Here is an 11433-nt window from a genome sequence, read left to right on the forward strand (position 1 = left end):
CTGTCTACATGGATCTCTTCAATATTTTCTTATTTTAAAGAATGGGTGGGGGTGGGTCTTTTCGGAGCCTTGCTCTGCTGTGGGCTGGCGCTCGTGTTGCAGCTCCTTTGCAAGCTCAGGTCACAGTGACAACAGGATAAGGTGGTGATTGCCCAGGCACTTGTAGCACTGGACTAAGGGACTGGATAGCCATGATTAACAACCGCCCCAAAGACCTGTTAAGACAAGGCCATAATCTGTAATACCATCTCCTCCCCCTGCCAAATGGCCCTGGCACCTCTGGGAGTTTTTCTCCATTGCACAAGAGTTGGGCATTTTGGCTTCCCTAATTCTTTCTCTCTATCTGTCCCAGGAACCAAATCCAGACTCAAGAAGGGCTCCGGTTCCCATTGCACCTTGAGGACTGTGATATGGTTGTTCTCACACTCGTTAAGCTCGGGAGGGCTCGAGTTCCCATTGCACCCCGAAGTGAGTGTAGAGACACGGGCCTGCCTCACTTATTGAGGAGGAGAAAATCTAGACCTCTCTCCTTTTGATTGGTTTGTGTCTGCCCGGCCTGAACTCTTTCACTTTTCTATGGCCTCTTCTTAGGGTCACTTTTAAATAAAAAGGGGGCAGATGTGGGAAGCTATCCTTATCACATCATTGCCATTAACAAGTCTGTGCGCATGCGCTGGAAGGTTTTCCCGCCTTGATTAATCTGACAGTTGGAACACGTCATGTGGCCTGAGGCAACAGGAGCCCATCAGAGACTGCCACGTCCCAGGCGAGCTTAGCTCTCTATATAAGGGAAGGGTTTTAGGCCCTTGGGGTCCCTCCTCGTTTGTGAAGCTTATGCTCTCCCTCTCAAGATGCATTAAAGCTTATACTGCAGAAGGATCCTGAGTGTGCCGCGTCTTTCCTGCTGGCGGGAGGTTGCGCGGGACATTTAGGTATATTTACATGTGGACATGAAGGGAGGGGTGAGAAATGAGTAGTGGATTTAGGACTTCAGGAGATGAGAGAGCATGCAAATATCAAATATATTGTATCCATATAAGAAATTCTCATTCATAAAATATTACATTTTGAAAAATTATTCATTTTAATCATAGTAAACAGAATCAATTTTCATCACTCATAAACCTTATTAAGATTCTTTCACAGAACAGACAAGTCAGAATGATAAGATTTGTTTGTGGGACTGTGTAATGGTATTCTGGGTCATGGCTGGGCAGGTGCCTAGAACCCTGAGACTCTGCGTGAGAACTGGCAGGAGTTTGGTGCGCCCCCAAAATCCAGGGTCCAGAAAAATAGTCTAGTCTCCATAGAATTACATTGTTCAGTCACATAGGCCAGACTACAGGCCTCAGGACCTAGGGATTTACATACTAATGAAGGCCAGACAGCCCCTCCCAAAGTGCACAGACAGAGGGCATGACCAGAGGCCTCAGTGCCTAGGGATTTACATACTAATGAAGGCCAGAGGGCGGAGCAAATTAAGCATCCCTCCCCAGATCCTCCCCAGATCCTCCCCCATTCTCACTCCCTATATAACTCGTGACTGCCCTGAGTTTTTTGAGGTGTACTTCCAGATCCATCTACCATCCACAATGACAATAAACCCTTTTGGAACCAACGGCTTTCTCGTGTCATTGGGGCCTGCCGTTCCCAAAGCCTCCAGGCCGCTGGAACCATGGACCTCCTCCCGCATGTGGGACCAGCTGCAGCATGGAAGCCTCCCCGGACCCCACCACTGCAGCCCTCTAATTTTTCCCCATATTTGTTGTTAGGTAAATAATCCCCAAAGTATTTATTCTCACTGCAGAGCTGGAGAAATGTCTCATCAATTAAGATCAGGTACTGTTCTCACAGAGAAAATAAATTTCTTTCTAGGTACTCATGCTCAGTGGCTCACAAATGAATACAGCTCCAGCAATTTCCTAGCCTGTTTGGGTACTTCATTTACATGCACACATCCTCATGTTCCCATATAAATTTCCATTTAAAAATGAAATATTGAAGAAGAACATGTACTGCTTTTACAGAAAGGCAGAAATATGTTTCTAGCAGATGTGTATAATAAAATATGACCTACACAAATTAAAAATATAATAATCATTTTTTAAAAAAAGAATATTATGTTGGTATGTAAAGATGGAACCATTATATTCATAATGGTCCACATAATGAAATGAATGGAAGACATAATCAATAAGAGGCCACATGAGTAGAAGATCAGGCTGGGGCTATTGAAGAGGAGACCATGGAAAGAAGTGAGAAAGTATCTTAGAGTTGGGAAGACAGAAATAAAATAGTTGTGGGCATTTTTTGTACCTAGACAGGCTAAAAGATGTGATCAGATTATCTGAGGCTACAGTTATGGATGGTTGTGAAGTTACAATATGTGAATTAAACACATGGTCTCTGGAAGAATAACCAGTGATCTTAACCACTGGGCCATCTCTTTAGCCTGTTTGAATCATTGACTGTTCCTCAGTATGTATTCAGATCTATATAACACTGAGATGATCAAGTTGTATTCTTTGAAGATACTCTAACTGTGAGGGTAAGTTAGAACAGCATAAAGTGTTCAAAAAGAGAATCTGGGTCTCTTTCGTTTCCTCAAATGACTACATCTCTTTAATATTGTATGTTTGGCAAGCAAAATAGAACATTTTATCGTGAAATGAATGAATAAATAAATGAATGAATGAATGAATGAATGAATGAATGACTAAATAAATAAATATTAGCAGATATGTTCTTTTCTTGGAGGAGGTATGGCCTTGTTAGAGTAAGTATGTCAATGTAGAGGCAGGGCTTTGAGTTCTTAAATACTCAGCTGCATCGAGTGTGAAAAACATCTGTGTATTCCTAGACTGACTTTGGATCAAGATGTAGAACTCCCAGCTCCTCCAGTACCATGTCTCCCTGCATATTGCCATGCTTCCCAACATAATGATAATGGACAGAACCTCCAAAACTGTAAACCAGAGTTAATTAATTGTTTGCCTTTATAAGAGTTGCCTTGATCAGGATGTCTCTTCACAGCAATGGAAATCCTAACTAAGACAGAAGTGTATTCTTGGAGATAATTGATGGAGATAACATAAGCAGTTAATACATACATTTAAACACATTCCTTTCTTTTCAGTACTGTAAATATATGTTGGGCTATCTTCCATTATTAATGCAATTTCTCTTTTTGTTAAAATCATAATGAGTTACCTGAGTTATATAGAACTAATGGCATTGATGAATAAAAATAGAAACTGAATGGGTAAGACTATTTGTTAAATATTAGACTGCTGAGGCTCAGCCTCAACAAGGTCAGGTGCTAAAGGGGATTCAGCAATGGAGAAAAGCCAAATGCTGATTTTCTTTACTTTACCTTAATTTTCTCTTACTGTTTTGGGGGACAAAAGTAAATCTCTCTCTCTTTTGCTCTCCTGAGGTCAAATGCTAATGGCTTCTGGCAATTTGAGTCCTGTAGATAGTTGCTGCAGGGAAATTTTAAAAAGGAACCTAGTTACTTAGGCTCTTTACTCTTTGAAGGAAAGGAATAAAAGGACTTTTGTTAACCAGCTTGTTAACTCTTCCTGTCCCAGAGGAAAAAAAAAGAAATAAAAAACGTCATGCACACAGACACAGGAACACTGATGAAGCAGAAAAGGACTACACCAAAACTTAATTAAAGCTTTCATCTTTTTTATAAGTTTTTAGACAAAAGGTTTTCTATGTACAAAAAATAATTTATAGATAAAATGTTACACAAAAGAAGAGTTACAGAAGAATGCTGATAGCAAATTCTAAGCAGTATATTATTCTATAAGCTCATTATAAGTTCAAAGCAATTGTTTCATTTTCATATGGTCTTGTTTTATCATAGTGCACACCTGTGGCTTCATCCTGGGAACTGACCCAGAGTGAATGTTTTCTTTGTTTTTTTTATTTTTGTTTTTTGATTACAAATCTCTCCCAAACCTATTTCTCATCTTAGTGAAATTTAAGAAAGCTCATGATATACCTTATTATGCAGCCTTTACTTACTATTCTATAAGGAGGAAGCACATTTTATACTTGATTCTACTTTTATCATTCCTTTCTATTAAAACAATTAAAATCATCTCTGTAAACTGTCTTCCAAAAATTATTTTAACAAATTAGAAATGCTATTTAATCATTAATTCATCTATAAAGCATTATTTCATGAAATTTGTCTTCATGTTGATCTGGAAGAAATTTTCTGATTAGGGAGGGTTATTAACCAGGCCATAATCACACCACACTATAGGCAGTGAGACTCTCCCAGTATCCATTCACACCAACCTGAATAAATGAGGAGTATGTAATGACAAACATGAGAAAGCACATCAATAGTGAAAAGCTATTCTGAAGCAAAGACTTTGATGCTGTAAGGAGTTATTCTTAGAGGAATTCTATGTGGTCATGACTTACCAGAGTGCACACATCACTGCTGTTCAAGATAGTGGGAAGACCCCAAGGATATCTCTTCCCCACCGAAGCTCTTCCTGAATGATGTCCACCATTAGACATTTTGGATTAAAATAATATTGAGTGTGTCACACTTTAGTGATTGGCCACAGTAATAACTGGCTTCAAATTCATGATACACATAATCCAGTCATTATTTTATTGTAGATATATTTCTCTTATATGAAATTTTGTTTATTCTTTTAAGTACATTCTCCCCTCCAATCATTTTTTTCTCCCTTTCTTCCTTTATTTATGCCTGCCTTCCTTATTTACTTCTTGAAAATTTTATACAATTGACCAGTAGGTATTCCCATAACTACTCCTGTATATACACAATGACTATATATAATTTAATATAAATATACTGATGTTGCTTGTGACCCCAACTAAGACCCTTGGGGACAAGGTGGGAATACGAAGGTGTGGAATCAACCATCCAGTTTGTGAGAGTCAAAAAAGTGGCAAAAGCAGACTCATTTATTGATGAAAGTGGGCAAGCCTTTATTCACTCCACCCAGGTCCCATTGTCACATGACCACTAGCTCCATGTAGTTAGCAACAACTGATTGGTTATTCTGATCATGCCCTCTGTCTGTCATCATTTGTGTCCAAGTGTCAAGCAGGCTACTGTGTTTAGCATGCACAGAAGCTACTGTTGCACATAAGTGGGCCACTGTAATCAGCCAGTCATGGTTTGCTGATTTATTACTCCTTCATACTGGTATACGTATAAGCATAAACAGTTTCTAGATTTCTATGTGGCATTAAATCACATGAAATATTTTTTATTTTTTCAAATGATTATTCTCTATTTACTCGAAATATTTAAGAATCTTTTCTAGTTCCATAGAAATGTAAGGTGCATTAGTGTTATGAATTACCACCAGACCATAAATGGAATTTCAAGGATTTTTTCTTCCAAATAACTGAGACTTATGTCAAACTGATACTAGCCTATTTAAAACATTAATAATATAATAAATTACTCATAAATAAGCATAAATGTTTATTCAATGGCTTTTCATTCTTAGGACACTGGGCATATTTATTCAGTATATTTACAACTGAAATTTAAGAACAATATTTTATTGTATGCTACATATTTATTAATGTTTGTGAAAGCAATTAAAAAATTTTAAAGTCACTAAATTATGGGTAGGAAGATAATTCAATGCTTATAAAGTACTTACCAGAGAAATGTGAAGACCAGAGTTTGGATTCCTAATATTCATATTGATGCTTTCTGGGCTAGCAGATCTGTAATTCCAGCATCCAAAAATCTAAGAAGTATCATTAAGCCCAAACTGCCTACAAAGCAAGCCGTAATAACTAGCTCTGGTTTTAATTTAGATAATGTACTGCAATGAGTAACAGGTAAGAATAAGGAAGGAAAACTAATATCAACTTTGGGGCTATAAATGCACAGGCACATTCATGCAAAATAATAATGCAGATAGACACAAATTTACACCACACACACATATAATAAAATGTTCCTGTTTGATATGTGATTTCTTTGGCCCAGATCAGAGTCAAATTCATTAGCTATACTTTCTGAGTGATATTCTTCCTTGCCCCATTCCACTAATTGCATTTTAAAGAAAATTTCCTCCGAAATTTACATCCACCTTTAGTTTCCTTTACTTTGAAAATGTTTACTAAGTCTTTGACAATCTGATATAGTCATATAATAAATTCTGATTATTCTCTAACCCATTCTTCATCTATCTCTATTCCTCTTCTCATTTATATCCATGTCCCTTCTCTTGAACTGGGACATTGGTTTTGGTTTTATAACCTAATTTAACCAGTGGTATCTGTTGAATCAATGATTCTCAACGTTCCTAATGCTGTACCACTTTAATACACATACCCAAGTTCTGGTGGCTCCCAAGTACCAAATTATTAAAAATCACTACAACATAACTGTAATTTTGTTAGTCTTATGAATTAAAATGTACATATCTGATATTTCCAATGATCTTTAATGATCCCTGAATGGGTCATTTTACATTCAACTTATTTTTAATACATGACCTGAGAGTCTCTGTGATGGGCCATTGGATTTGGACTAGCATTTTGGAGCCTGTTAGGGTTACTAGTAGGTATATAAATGAAAAGACTATCTCCCCACTCTCCAATTCTATCAGTAGCAAGTAGCTCAGTAGTGGGTAGATATAATTTTGAGAACTGATTTTTAATATCTATAAATGAAAAATTTTATATCAACAGAAATGTAAAACCATATAAAGGACACAGTTACTCAGACACATGATATCATCTATGGAAATATAATATGATAATAAATTATAAACATAGAAAGATGATAGCAGACTCTGATTTTGTACTTTCAGAATAAGAAACGTTGGTTTAAAAGCTTTTCTTTACAAACTATATGCACTCTGATATTTTGTTAGAGCAACAGGAAAAATCAGTATCAAGTGAGTAAATAGACACAAAATGACTCAATGTTTTCTCAAAAGACGGGTTACTCAGACATAAATTTCTATATGTCCGAAGTAATTATTATACTCTTCTATGAAAAAATATGCTGCCCTCATGCCCAGCTTGAGATTTACTGATTCTTATCAGGCATCATCTCTTTGATGTCACATTTTACAGAACATTAGGATAAAAGCTCTGACTTAGTGTTGTGAGGATCCTCAGTGTGTGTGTATATATATATATATATATATATATATAATTCTTTCTATAGCCAAGAAGACTTCCCTTGAATAGAATACAGAGACATGGTAAGCACAGACTATTTTTCATTTAGGCCACCTGCAGTTAATTTTCTACAAGTGGTCTGAAGACCAAGATCTTTCTACATTGTAAACTATCATTTCTTTTGTGAGACCAGGAGGGACTAAAAGCAGACCACCTATCCTAATAGAATAACAAAGGCATGGCATCTGCAAACTATTTTAAATTCTTCAAATGCAGGCAATATCTCAACACAGTGTGAACATTGGTCTCTGAACAATATCCTAAGCCATTTGTTTGAATTATGGCTCACAGGCATTTCAGAGTCTCATAGCTCAAAAGATTCCCTGTGTCCCTCTGCTTCTTTGTCTCTGTCTCCCTCTCCCTGTCTCTCTCTCTCCCTCTCCCTCTCCTTCTCCCCCCCTCTATCTCTCTTGTTCACTTTCTGTCTTTCTCCCTCTGATAGGTACTGAGACACATTAATTCTGTAGTATAGTATCTAAATAATAGTGTCAACATGGTAAGGTGAAGTGTACTTCACAGGGAGAGGACAGGAACTGACAACAATAAACATGACTATGATGAATAGTTTTATTTCAATTTGACACAAACTATAGTAATCAAAGAGAAGAAAACATCAATTAAGAACAAGCCTCAATAAGACTGGGCTTGTAAGCTAGTCTAAAGGGTGTTTTTTATATCAATATTGGATGGGGGAAAGATCAGCCTATTATGGGCTGTTGTTCCTGGATTGAATAAGAAATCAGGTTGAGCAAGCTATGAGAGGCAAGTGAAAAAGCAGCACTCTTACAAGACCTTAGCATTAGCTCATCTTTCAAGTATGCCCTGCTTGAGTTCCTGTCCTTATTTCTTTTAATGATGCAAACAATACAGAAGTATAAAACAAATTAATTTTTTTATCCAAAACTTACTTTGTGTACTAGTATTTCATCATAGCAGTAGTAACACTACAGTAATAATAAAAGAAATAATCATTATTATTCTCTAATTAAAGAAAATACTGTGTGATCTACTTATGAAGCATTTAGAGAATAAATTAAGGTTCCCTTTACATAATAGTGAAAATTCACAACTACAGATTCTTCTCAGGAGAATGGTAGAGGTCTTGCAGAGAATCAACAAGATAGATAAACCCTTAAACAAACTAACTGAAGGGTCCATATGATGTATCCATATGAACAAAATCAGAAATGAAAAGGGAGACAAGACACAATAATAGCAATGTAGGAAAACCTAAAAATCATCATATCGTATGACAAAAGCCTATACTCAACAAAACTGGAAATAAAGATGAAATGAATGGTTTTCTAGACAGACACCAAAGTTAAATCAAAAACACATAAACTATCCAAACAGGCCAATATCCCATAAGGAAAGGGAAGAAGTCATTTAGAAACCTCCCAATCAAAAGGAGCAAAGGGTCAGATGGATTTAGTGCAGAATTCTACCAGACTTTCAAAGAAGTTCTGATATCCATATTCCTAAAACTATTCCATAAAATAGAAACTGAAGGAACACTACCTAATTTCTTCTGTAAAGTTACAATTACTCTGATACCTAAACCACACAAGGACCCAACCAAAAAGGAGAACTTCAGACCAAACTTGCTTATGAATATTGATGCAAAAATACTTAATAAAAATCTTGCACACTGAATCCAAAAACACATCAAAACCATCATTTACCACAATCAAGTAGGCTTTATCCCAGTAATGCAAGGTTGTTTCAATATACAAAATCGTTTATCTATTTTTGTTGAGATTATTGCTAACTAGAAGCCTCTGGAATGCAAGTTTAAAGGTGAAGAAGGGTGTGGATCCAAAAAAAGATAATCCAACCACATTTGTGACTATGAAGACTGTGGCAAAACCTCTATGAAGATTCATATCAGTTCTCATCTCAAGGCACACCTGCAGACTCATACAGGTGAGAAACCTTACCACTGTGCCTGGGATGGCTGTGGGTGGAATTTGCCTGCTCAAATGAACTGATCAAGCACAAACACACAGTGCACCGGCCCTTTCAGACCCAGAAGTGTAATAGGGCCTTTTCCAAGTTGGACTACCTTGCCTTACACATGAAGAGGTACTTTTAAATCTCTCATAGTGGATATGACCCACACATCCAGGAGAGAGTTCAGTATTTTTTTTAACCTTCCACACTGTCTTCCATAGAGGGGAGGAGCTCAGCTGGCAAGTGCTACAATCATGTTCAAGTGCCCAGCAAGTAAGCTTGTGAATGGGCAATCAGGAGAAAGGAAGGGTCCAAACACAAAAACAAACAAACAAACAAACAAAAACCAAAAAACAAAAACAAAACAAAGCAAAACAAAACAAAACAAAAAACTAAAAGGAAACAAACAAAAAACTAAAAAAGTCACAGAACAGATAGGGTCTGAGACTGGATCTTCTATCATTCCAAATCCAACTTGAACTTACCTGGACTTACAAGATGCCAAAGGGTGACTGAAAGTTTTTGGATATAAAAATATACATTAAATCCGTGAGCTGGGGGGGAAGGGAAAACCAGAATTCCCTTGAATTGTGTTTCGATGATGCAATATACGTATAAAGATCACCTTGTATGCATTTTTTGGGCTTGGGGAGAGGCTTCTGCTGCTTTTACTTTTTCATGTAAACCACTGGGAGAGTCTTGATGGTGGGCACTCTAGAGATTACACTGGAGTTCTGAAGACTCCAGACACTAGCTGGGAAGTTAGGTGACAGAAACACTGATTCAAACCAAACACATAATTGCAAAGCTTGGGTCTACAGCAGGGTTCCTAGTGGCCAGTTGTGGATGTCTAAGGAAGAAGTGACATGGGGGGGGGGGCAAGTACCTGGCCAACCTTGAGATGCCTAGATAACATCAGAAACAAAGGACCTAAGCAGCTGGTGGCTCCAGGGATCTACAGTTTGTGCTTTACTTGACCAGGGAGTTTCTGAAGGACCTGCAAGCAAACCTGGCTTTCCTTCTCAGCTATTCCTCGATTCTAAGGGTCTGATTGTACTTGGCTAGACACTCAGATTGGCAAGGGGCACCAGTCTTGATCTTCCCAGTGCAGAGCCAAACCACCAGATCAATAATGAAAGTGTCCTCAGTTTCCTCAGATTGAAAGGACAACATGACAATTCAGCCATTGGACTGAACAAGCTTACAGGCCTGCAGAGACTCTCTCACAGAGCAGATCTGGTTCACTTTGAACAGAAGGCAGTTGCAGGACTTCTTTTCTGCAACCTTGGCAATCTGCTTAGAGTTGGTCACTGTGAGGTCATCACTTAGCACCTGGATGCCAGTACAAGCTGTGAACTTCTGCCAAGCATCCCAGTCATACTAGTCAAAGGGGTCTTCAATGGATACAACTGGGTAGTCCTGGATAAAGGACTTGTACATGTCAACCAGGTGGTCAGGTGTGATGAACCGTCTGGGATCACGGGCAGATTTCAAGTCCAGGTCTTACTTTCCAGATTTGTAGAACTTGGAGGCAGCCACATCCATGCCACTCACAACCTCGTCAGTTTAGCCAGCCTTTGCAAATTACAGTCTTCATCAGGCCCAGTGCTTCTTTGTTCTCCAGGAGATTAGGTGAAATCCACCCTCATCACCCACATTGGTGGCATCCTTCCTGTACTTCTCCTTGATGATGTTCTTCAGGTTGTGGTAAACCTCTGCTCCAATTCCCATGGCTTCCCAGAAACACGATGCCCCACAGGCAGGATTATGAACTCTTGCGTGGCAGGCTTGTCACCAGCATGAGAACCACTGTTGATCACATTGAATGGATGACTTCAGGGTTGCCTGCCAAATCAGCAATTTGACTGTAAAGGGATGCCTCCTTTTCCATGGCACCAGCTATGCAGACAGCCAGGGACACTCCCAGGATGATGCTTGCACCAAATTTAGATTTATTCTCAGTGCTATCCATCTCAATCATCAGCCGGTCAATCTTCTCTTGCTCCACAACATTCAGTTTATTGCTAACCAGAGCAGGTGTAATAGTGTAATTGATGTGCTCAACATCCTATGAGACACCCTTCCCCATGAAGCTGGTCTTATCATTGTCTCAGAGTTCTAGGGCTTCTTAGATGCCTTGGATGCACCGCTGGGCACCACAGCTCGAAAAAGACCTTTTGCAGTGTACAAATCCACCTCAACCATGGGATTCCCATGGGAGTCAAGGATCTCTCTGGCATGGATCTTGAGAATAGACATGGTGAAATTCTGGCC

At 38.5% G+C, this 11433-nt stretch overlaps 1 pseudogene; it reads right to left on the reverse strand.

Annotated features, from left to right (window-relative positions):
- Positions 1 to 9872: 9872 nt before the first annotated feature.
- Positions 9873 to 11433, reverse strand: LOC114633283 (annotated as a pseudogene).

This window comes from Grammomys surdaster, unplaced genomic scaffold (genome assembly GCF_004785775.1).
Source record: "Grammomys surdaster isolate TR1022 unplaced genomic scaffold, NIH_TR_1.0 573, whole genome shotgun sequence".
Lineage (NCBI taxonomy): Eukaryota > Metazoa > Chordata > Mammalia > Rodentia > Muridae > Grammomys > Grammomys surdaster.